This window comes from Mustela nivalis, assembly GCF_964662115.1.
Source record: "Mustela nivalis genome assembly, chromosome: 3".
NCBI lineage: Eukaryota > Metazoa > Chordata > Mammalia > Carnivora > Mustelidae > Mustela > Mustela nivalis.
Window position 1 is genome coordinate 46,831,693 of NC_139022.1, and position 9,867 is coordinate 46,841,559.

Sequence of the window (9,867 nt, forward strand, 5' to 3'; positions counted from 1 at the left end):
CAGTCTCATCCATTTGCCCTAGTGTGTTGTGACAAATTTCATAATTTTTCTGTCTGCCATGAGGTGAGAAAAGTTGGGAAGTACTGTCCTATGAAATATAATGCTTAGTGCACAGGAAGCGCTCAGGAAATAGGATTGACTTTTCTTCCCCAAACCACAAGAGTCACATATAGCTAACTTCTTTATCACCTTCACACTGCCCATGACGCTGGTTCAACAGCATAATTTGTTTAGAAGGTGGAATTCTTAATTCTATACTGTGGCTGATAACTAGGTAAATTCTAGTGAAATACCAACTGAAGACTTAACTGGAACAGCTCTTCCCGAAGAATCCCTAGCTAGGCTTCTGGAGGAAAAACTAGCAGGGTAGCAATGCAGAACAACTCCCTTTAACAACCTAGGACATTAGAGCTTACTTTAGTTCCAATTTGTACCTGCAAGAAGGGTGGTCTACTGTTTTTCATAATTTATAGTAAGTAAGGCCATCGGATTTATCAGCAAGGCTGAGAATCAACATAGTGATTAAATCTCTTCTCTTCCTGAAGATGTAATAAACGGTCCATTTCAACCATGGTTTAAAATTAAAACTTCCCAGGTTGGGGCAAAGGTCAGTTTTGAAAGGTTAGTAGAATGAAATTTTAGAAAATCCTAGAAGAATTAAACTGTAAATATCCCAGGAAGAGGAAAAAGTGTCTTCAATCAAATTTTGAAAGTTACAATCAAACAACTTGGCTTCTTCTGCTGGCAGATGATACCTTATAATCTTTTAACATACACTTTTAAAGTTCTGTTTGGGAATTAATATAAAAATCACATTTTATAAAAGCCCACATTTCCCAAACAGTATTCTTCATCCTGCCCAACAAACAAAACCACACATTCATATTTTTAAAAATTTGGCTAGTAAAACTAAATTCAGGAGCATTTATAGTATGGTGTTTTCCAACTCTGGACATGAACAGTAGACTTTTTTCTTTTTTTCTCCTGACATAGAAGGGATATATCTGCTTTTGTTATGTTCAAAAAGATATTTTTAAAATCTGATTTGGGGAGTGCCTGGGTGGCTCAGTGGGTTAAAGCCTCTGCCTTTGGCTCAGCTCATGATCCCAGAGTCCTGGGATTGAGCCCCGCATTGGGCTCTCTGCTCGGTGGGAGCCTGCTTCCCCCCCTCTCTGTCTGCCTGCCTCTCTGCCTACTTGTGATCGCTTTCTCTCTGTCAAATAAAGAAATAAATAAATCTTTTAAAATAAATAAATAAAATAAAATCTGATTTGGGGCTACCCCCCACCCAAAAACGTAAAAATATTACAGTGGCAAGCTGCTTCTAAACAGTAAATTTGGGGGAGGGGGGGACATTGTTTCCTGCTTCTCATATAACAATATTTCTTAAAGTGAGCACGTACTTAGTATAACCAGGAAATCTATTTTTGAAATAAGAACACAGTGACATCTAGAAACTCCAGAGATGTGGTTCTTCCCAATCAATAAGAGATTAATGTTAAACTCAAACCATTTGGGAACATGCATTTCTTTCTACCTCCTATAAATCTCTTCAAGAATTCATATTAAATTTAAAAAAGAAAAAATCAACGGCAGTGGGACAGTGAATGGTGCATCCAGGTAAGGGCTAAAAGTAAAAATCACATATTCTCTTTCTAATATCTAGCTTTTCTCTTCTGAGTCTTGTGTTCCCATCATACTTGTTATAAGTTAAATTCCATCACAAAGATGCTAGAAATTTCGAATCATGAATTATCTGAAGCAAGTGTATCAGAGAGCTGACAATTATACTTCTGGGTCTCCATTCTTACGATACCTGTTATAATAGAAGAAACTCTCTAAGGCAAATGAGTGTTTTTTCAATGGAAGAATAGGAACTTCCTGATCTCCACACTTCCTTTTGATTGTTCATGTACTGGTTTACAATCCCTATGTTTTAATCAAGTGCCAAATCTTTCTCCCCTCGTTTAGGAACCATTCTAGCTTTTTTCTTAATGTAGGAGATAAAATTAGAAAGAAGACAGTTTCTAGGCTTGCAACCTAAAAATGAATGAAATGTATAAACTACAGGAAAAGAAGGTAACTTTAACTGTGAAAGAATAACTGACTTGAATGTATTGTTGTCACTGTTTCATTATGAAAGGCAGACAATATGGTGAAAAAACTAAACTAAAAAAAAACTAAACTCAAAATTAAAGCTGATATCTTGATAAAACTGGAAAAGTTTCTTGTTGTTTACCCTAAAATAGCACTAATATTTTATTAGAGAGTGTATTATTTTTTAGCACAAAGGATTATGAAATAAATACATTTAAGAGAAGGCCAAAAATAAATATTGTTTACCAGGCTTCTGCCCCTCTAAACTTTGAAGAGTCAATGTTTTGTACTATAATTTAGATGTATTATTATTTTTTCAAAATATTAATTTGAAAATATTGTTTCATTTTACATGAAAAAAATACACCCAGAATCTAATTTTTTTCTTAATTCTTGCTAAATAAGAAATGTTTATCATATGAATATCAAGATTGATTTTGGGGTAATTTCTAAAAGCACTACAAATTAGAAAAGATATATTTATATGTATGATACAAGCTATAAACAGAGATATCTTCATTAACACATATTGTGAAGATTGTACTTAATCGCCTGTTATCCAATCTGTTATAATAGAAAACTCAGATACTTCAGGCTGGCACAGATTACTGAAAGTATAGAAATACCATTCTTATCAAGTACTTTTCAGAGAGAGGTTTAAATTAGGCACATTTATAACATCCTACCTGGGGACTCTTACAGAATGTTAATGAAGTTATAACATAGTTAAAACTAAAATTCAGAACTAAAATTAATATAATAAAGTCATAGAGTACATAAGTACAAACATTCCTGTTTTGGTCTGGGCATGATTCCCACCCTTCCAAATAAGGGAGAAAGAAGGAAAAATAATTTTTTATTTATTTAAATATTTATTATTAGAATAGCACTTATTTAAATAATTATTTAAATGGTAGTATTTAGTTAACAACAGTATTAAGTAGATGGGGAAAATAAGGAGGAAATATATGTATTTGAGCTCTAGGAAATGATCCTAATATTGTATGTGGTTTTAGAAGAATTACAATAAAAAAGTTTAATAGTAAAATTGTAAGTGTCACTAATGACACTAGAGTGTATTTCTCTCTTCAGGTCACTCTAATAGTCAACTATGAGCTAGATTTAAAAAGGCATTTAACAAATTAATGTTAAATCAGAATATATACAGAATATGTTTTAAGTATAAAGTGCTTATAAACTAAAATGTTACTATCAAAACTTACATGATCTACTGTTTTGTAAAACTGAAACAGTGAAAATAATACCATATAAAGTTTATCACAAATAAAGATTAAAGAGAAGAAAAAACAAAACAACTGCCTGCTAGGTATTTCTGGACAGCAAGCTACATGTTAAAATAAAAACTGCAGTTATGTCCCTTAACCACACCGGGATTCAGGTACATATGACATTACTATAGATTATACTGTTTATAAGACACACTTCTGAGAATTATATAAATGTGTGCGCCCATTAGCAAAAATGGCACTTTTTAGTTTTCCCTAAAATAACTATTTTGGACACAAATAGCTCTGTATTGTTTTATTTTATGTAATGAACCCCCTTCCCAGAAGAAAAAAAAAAAAGAGAGAAAAACCCTAAAAAACCCAAAGTGAAACAAAAATTCCACATACAGAGTTAAAATAAAGACAGTAACATATCAAGAAAGTACTTTCAAAATCCAAAGACCATGTATATTTCTGTACAAATTACTTTCTAAAGGTGCCTAAGAATATTGAATATATCTCAACAGGGAGGAAATGTTTGATTATATCCATATATATTCTTTTAATATTTATAAACTGAGATAATGTCCACATATACAGCTCAAATTATACATGTAAATCTCGCCATATTATGCAGCTCAGCATAATATCCGACACAGGCATGAGATTCCATGGTAGTGCTGTAGGACAAACATGAATGCTCTAGAAACATTAGCCCAGATTTTCCTAACTGAGTCTCTAAGAAAATCATTTCACTGGGATAATTTTCATATTAGAGTACAAGATTGATATACTAACTGAAATACTGGAAATCAGGGTTAAATTCTATAGGCTACACACACACACACACACACACACACACAAACACACACACGGATGACAGAAACACAGGTGTTACACCTATAAAAGCAATGCTTCCCCAAATAACTATGTTAGAGCTCGAAGTCATAGATCTAAATATGAAACAGCCCCTGAAAATACCAGTTGTTTTGTTGTTGTTGTTGTTTTTATTAACAGGGATCTTGCACTCATGACCCTAAGATCCAGATCTCTTTGCCTTCTGTGCAGGAAGAGATCCAAACGAAGAGTTTTGCCAGCAAGGCACTGGCTGGTCTGCAGGGGGACAAGGCTACACCCAAGGCTGTTGCCAGGTCTGGTCCAAAGCTCTGTCAACCATAGTGAAGGAAGTTTCATGTAGGCTGAAGCCAGGAAAAAACTTAATGATCATCAATATTCTCTATTTTTATTTTTCTTAAAGATTTTATTTATTTGCCATAGAGAGAGAGAGAGAGAGAGCACAGGCAGGCAGAGTGGCAGCAGAGGCAGAGGGAGAAAGTCTCCCCGCCAAGCAAGGAGCCCGATGTGGGACTCGATCCCAGGATGCTGGGATCATGACCTGAGCCGAAGGCAGCCGCTTAACCCACTGAGCCACCCAGACGTCCCCAATATTCTCTATTTTTAAAGATTAAAATTGGAATGGGCTATTTCAGATTGAACGTAGCCCTTAGAGCTACCCTTCCCCTCACCAACCCTCCAAAAAGAGCAATTTTAGGCTCTGCTCTGCCTCGCTCAGCATTGGACTTGTTAAAATGGTATTTATTAAGTGCTCAGTGAGGAAGTCATTCAGAGCCAGTCAGCTGTCGGGGAGGCTGTGAAGAAATTTCCTAGATTGCTTGGCATTCCATAGTTCTGGGGACAACTGAGCAATTGCGTATCTTCCACGACACATCCCCACATGGTGAAGGCGGTAGCAGCATTCTGTTCAAGGATTAACTTCGACCACGGGAAACGAAACCGTTTTGTGCTACACTAAGAACTAAGAACAACAGTCCCATGAGAACGCCAGGGCTCTGACGTGGCTGACATGTGTAACTTTGTGCGGATGCTGGGAGGTGCTCTGGGCTTTACAGACAAGTGTCTTGTGACCCAATTCATTCACCAGGCAGGTGTTCCTGAGAGGTAGTCTACTGACGGAAGACAACTGAAGGCAGAGGACTGACTGGACCATCAAAGCCGAGTGTCTGCTGAAGTGAATAAAACGCTGTGTAAATCTCGGTGTCACCATGGCATGAAGAAAATGAACTAACAAGGAGGAAGAGGGATTAACTCACAAGGAAACACGAGGTGATCTTGACCTGCACTGACCTGGTAGGCTCATCCCCGTTCAGCTGTCTCCATCCAGAGGCTCATGAACAGAATCTTACTGGCAATCTTGGTAAAAAAGAAGCCCACAAGCTTTGGGTCAGCATACACCTCCTTTTGCTGCCACTGTTTAACTCTCGAAAAACCTTCAGAGAGATTTTCCGTTGTATTTCACATCCTTTTGCATGCTCAGGGAGTCGTGTATGATTTTCAGGCTCTCCTTGAACACTGCTTTCTGTGATGCCACCACACGAAATCCAGCTTACGTACTGTCCGTCTGGAAGGTTCGTGACCCTACTGCATGAACAGATTTGTGAAGGATGTTTCAGAAGAAAGTAACACGAGGGATGGACTTTCTGAGTGGCTTGAGCCCCCTCAGGGCTCCTGAGTTTTTCTCCATGTATTTTCCATGTCAGGAATAATTCGTTTCAAAGAATAAACGATATAAAAACAGGTCTGTAACAACTGTAAACCTTCTCAAGCAATTGAATCCTTTCTCCTTTTTTTTTTTTTTTAAAGATTTTATTTATTTATTTGATAGAGATCACAAGTAGGCAGGGAGGCAGGGAGGCAGGCAGGGAGAGGAGGAAGCAGGCTCCCCGACAAGCAGAGAGCCCAATGCGGGACTTCATCCAAGGACCCTGAGATCATGACCTGAGCCAAAGGCAGAGGTTTTACCCACTGAGCCACCCAGGCACCCTGAATCGTTTCTCCTTTTAAGGGGCAGAATGTGAAGTTTGTTGGGGATCCAAATGCCATGTCAAATTGTCTTCGCCAGAAGATGATTCTTACGGGGCCCCTGGGTGGCTCAGTGGGTTAAAGCCTCTGACTTTGGCTCAGGTCATGATCTCAGGGTCCTGGGATCGAGCCCCACATCAGGCTCTCTGCTCGGCAGGGCTCCTGTTTCCCTCTCTCTTTCTGCCTGCCTCTCTGCCTACTTGTGATCTCTCTCTCTCTGTCAAATAAATAAATAAAATCTTAAAAAAAAAAGAAAAGAAAAGAAGATGATTCTTGCAACATATCCTCCCCTGACTTAGCCAGGGAAGGAAGAACATGACTGAGTCCAATCAGAACTAGCATCTCCCCCATCCCCCAGAAAAAAGAACTAGAGTAGCCCATTTTTACATGGAGCCAAAGGGAAGGTTAAAAGTTCTAAATACCGTCTATGGCAGTGGTGGTAAATAGGAAGCCAGGGCCCCTGAAAAGCCCTTGAAGTTATACAATGGCACAGAACTACAGTCTGATGCTATTAGCTCCGAGATCAGAACCCATGATGACTCGAATAGATTTGTGGTAAAGGCCATCAGCTTTCTAATGTGGTTCTGTTACAAGTAAATATTCCTATGGTACCACACCTGCTACTGAGGTGAACACAGAGATCAAGGAACATGGTCTTCCTGGAAAAAAGAGGGGGTGTGTCTCTATCTAAATCCATATTTTTACAGTCTTTTGTTTGGGTACCATCAGGCTTTTTACAAATGAAAGACTTCCTGACATGTGGATAAATATTAATAAATCAACCCGTGACATTTATAAAGGACAAAAGACATCGCTCCCACCCTCTGCTTCTAACTTTGCAAACAGAACCTGAGATGGTGAGGTGAAATCATTTTCTGGAGGCCTGAGCAAAGGGGACTTGCTGTAGATGGTTTTGTTTCCTTTCAAATCTGGGAGCTTATCATGTGGATGCTTTTGTTTGTACACACCTGTACTGGTTTAAGGAGATCAAAAGGTGGAAGATAGTTCTTCCTCCCAGAAACATGGTTTTCATTACAGAGCTAGGATCCTATAAACACTTTGTTATGTCACATTTAATGGTATTATTTATATTTGGCATTTGACACTAGTAATGAACACACCCCCCAAACAGTATAACTAGACACTGTAATTCCCTGATGAGACCCTAATTTAATCAGCTAGGACACGAACACTGCCCCAGGATGAAACACTTGAAGCATTAGCTGCTCATTTTCCTAGGTATTAAGTTTCATCTACCTTTCAAGCTGCCACAGGACCCTTGCTCTCCTAACTTTGTCTGGTCCTGGAAAAAACACAGGCCTGCCTCAACACACCCTCCTGTATTTGATGATGCTGAGACCATGGGGCCCACTCTGAGGAGGAATTTTTCTTTTTTCATTTTTATTATATTTCTTCTTTTTTAAAGATCTTCTTTATTTATTTGACAGGCAGACAGAGAGCACAAGTAGGCAGAGAGGCAGGCAGAGGGAGAGAGAAGCAGACTCTCCCCTGAGCAGAGAACCTGATGGGGGCTTGATCCCAGGAACCTGGGATGATGACCTGACCTGAAGGCAGGTGCTTAACGACTGAGCTACCCAGGTGCCCCTAAGGAGGAATTTCTTGATTTGACTGTTCTAGTCAGTAACTATGTCCTTCCCCAGAATTACCTCACTGAGATTTTAACAGCATCATCCCATCCCTACCCTAAAAGAGTGCCTGGACACTCTTTTAGTGTCCAAGGAATGCCTGTGACAGAGCCCTTGGGAGAAAGATGTTTGTTGAAACAGATCCTGACATCTTTATCAAATCTCCTGAATTAAAGTCTCTAGTGCTGGGTGTGGGAATCTAGTGTCACTCACTTACTCCAGAGCCATATATTAAATCCAAATTGACCCTGGATCGACACCATGAGGTCCTTTAGGAAATGAAGGAGCATTCAATGCAAGCAAAATCCAAGTCCATGGGTTCTAAGAAGTACGAAGCAGCAGCCAACATTGTATTCAGCTCAGATCAGCCCCCAAATTCCTTTAGGCCATCCCATATTCCTCTTTTGGGCTGAGGATGTGACCTAGGACCTGCCTTCATGGTTACACAATACCCTGGTTATGCCCGTTCGTGATTTATTTCCGGAAAGACAGATATCCAAATCAACATCAACACAGAGCGTGAAGAAAAATGTTCACTGAGGGATTCAGAACACATTTCACACCACAAATTTCCCTGACGCAAACTCATCAGTGCATGTCGAAAGCAGATCATGAGCTGAGAGCATCTCCAGAGGTAAGGAGATGTTTGTGTTCCCAAACCAAAGAAAAAAGTCCTTGAAATACCATATTGTTGGCTCTCAGAATGGGGAGCCTCTCGGGGCCTAGATGGTCATTCACATCAACTTGTGCTTTGTACTCCTGAGGAGATACAAATACAGCAGTGGTGAAATTTAAATTTAAATTTAAATATGCTACATCCACATCAAGGAAATTTCTTGGTATATTTAAGTGTAAGGAATCCCCAGATGTGTGCTCTTCTACAGAAATGAAAATACATGGAAACAGGAAGTCAGCCTCACAACAGAGAGGGGCCACAGAGAAAGAGGACTCACACTTTTTTTTTTTTTTTTACCGTATTCCATTTGAGGGGACAAAGTCTCCCACAGCCTGCCCATTTCAGCCTTTCCAACTTTCCCACAGGGGAAGAAAAGCTCGGTAACAAAGAATGAAGAGAGGAACAAATCAGCCAAAATGGTAATAATGGAACAATTACACAAGACAATACCAAAAGAAGACCATAATAATGGTTTTAGAAAAGCATTATTTAATACAAAAATACCAATATCTCCAGATCACGACCATCATTCACACCAAGACACTTCTTTTTTTTTTTTAAGATTTTATTTATTTACTTGACAGAGACAGATCACAAGTAGGCAGAGAAGCAGGTAGGGGGTGGGGTGGGGAAAGCAGGCTCCCTGCCAAGCAGAGAGCCCAATGCAGGGCTCGATCCCAAGACCCTGGGATCACAACCTGAGCTGAAGACAGAGACTTAACCCACTGAGCCACCCAGATGCCCCAACACCAAGACACTTCTAAGAGTAAACAGTGGTTTCATCAGGATAGCAGGTATAAATGGCACCTGTCCCAGGACATCCAGGACTTAAGGTCACCGAGTGATCATACACCAACAACATATCCTTCCATAAAAGCAGGGGTATTCCCAGTATCTAGGTGAGTACTTACTTGGTAAAGGCTTTGCAACATTATTGGTGGTAAAATGCTGAAAGTAAGGCCTCAGAATTCTCTAGCAATAGGCTGATTCTAGTGCTCAAAGACTCACATGACAGTTTGGTCTTCTTGTAACTTAAAGATCTGTCAATATCCAGATGTCTCATCTCTCATGTCACTTGGTTCCAAATATTGCTTAACTTTGTTTCTTTTTTTTTTTTAATTTGAGTTCTTTTTTAAAATATATTTTTAAGTTTCTTTTTTCCTTTCAAATTTTATTTAAATTCTAGTTAGTTAATAGGGAGTAGAATAGTTGTTTCTGGAATAGATTCAATGATTCATCGCTTACATACAACACCCAGTGACCATCACAAGTGCCTTCCGTAATACCCGTCTCTGATCTTGCCCACCCCCAACCCACCTCTCTCCACCAACCCTCAGTTTGC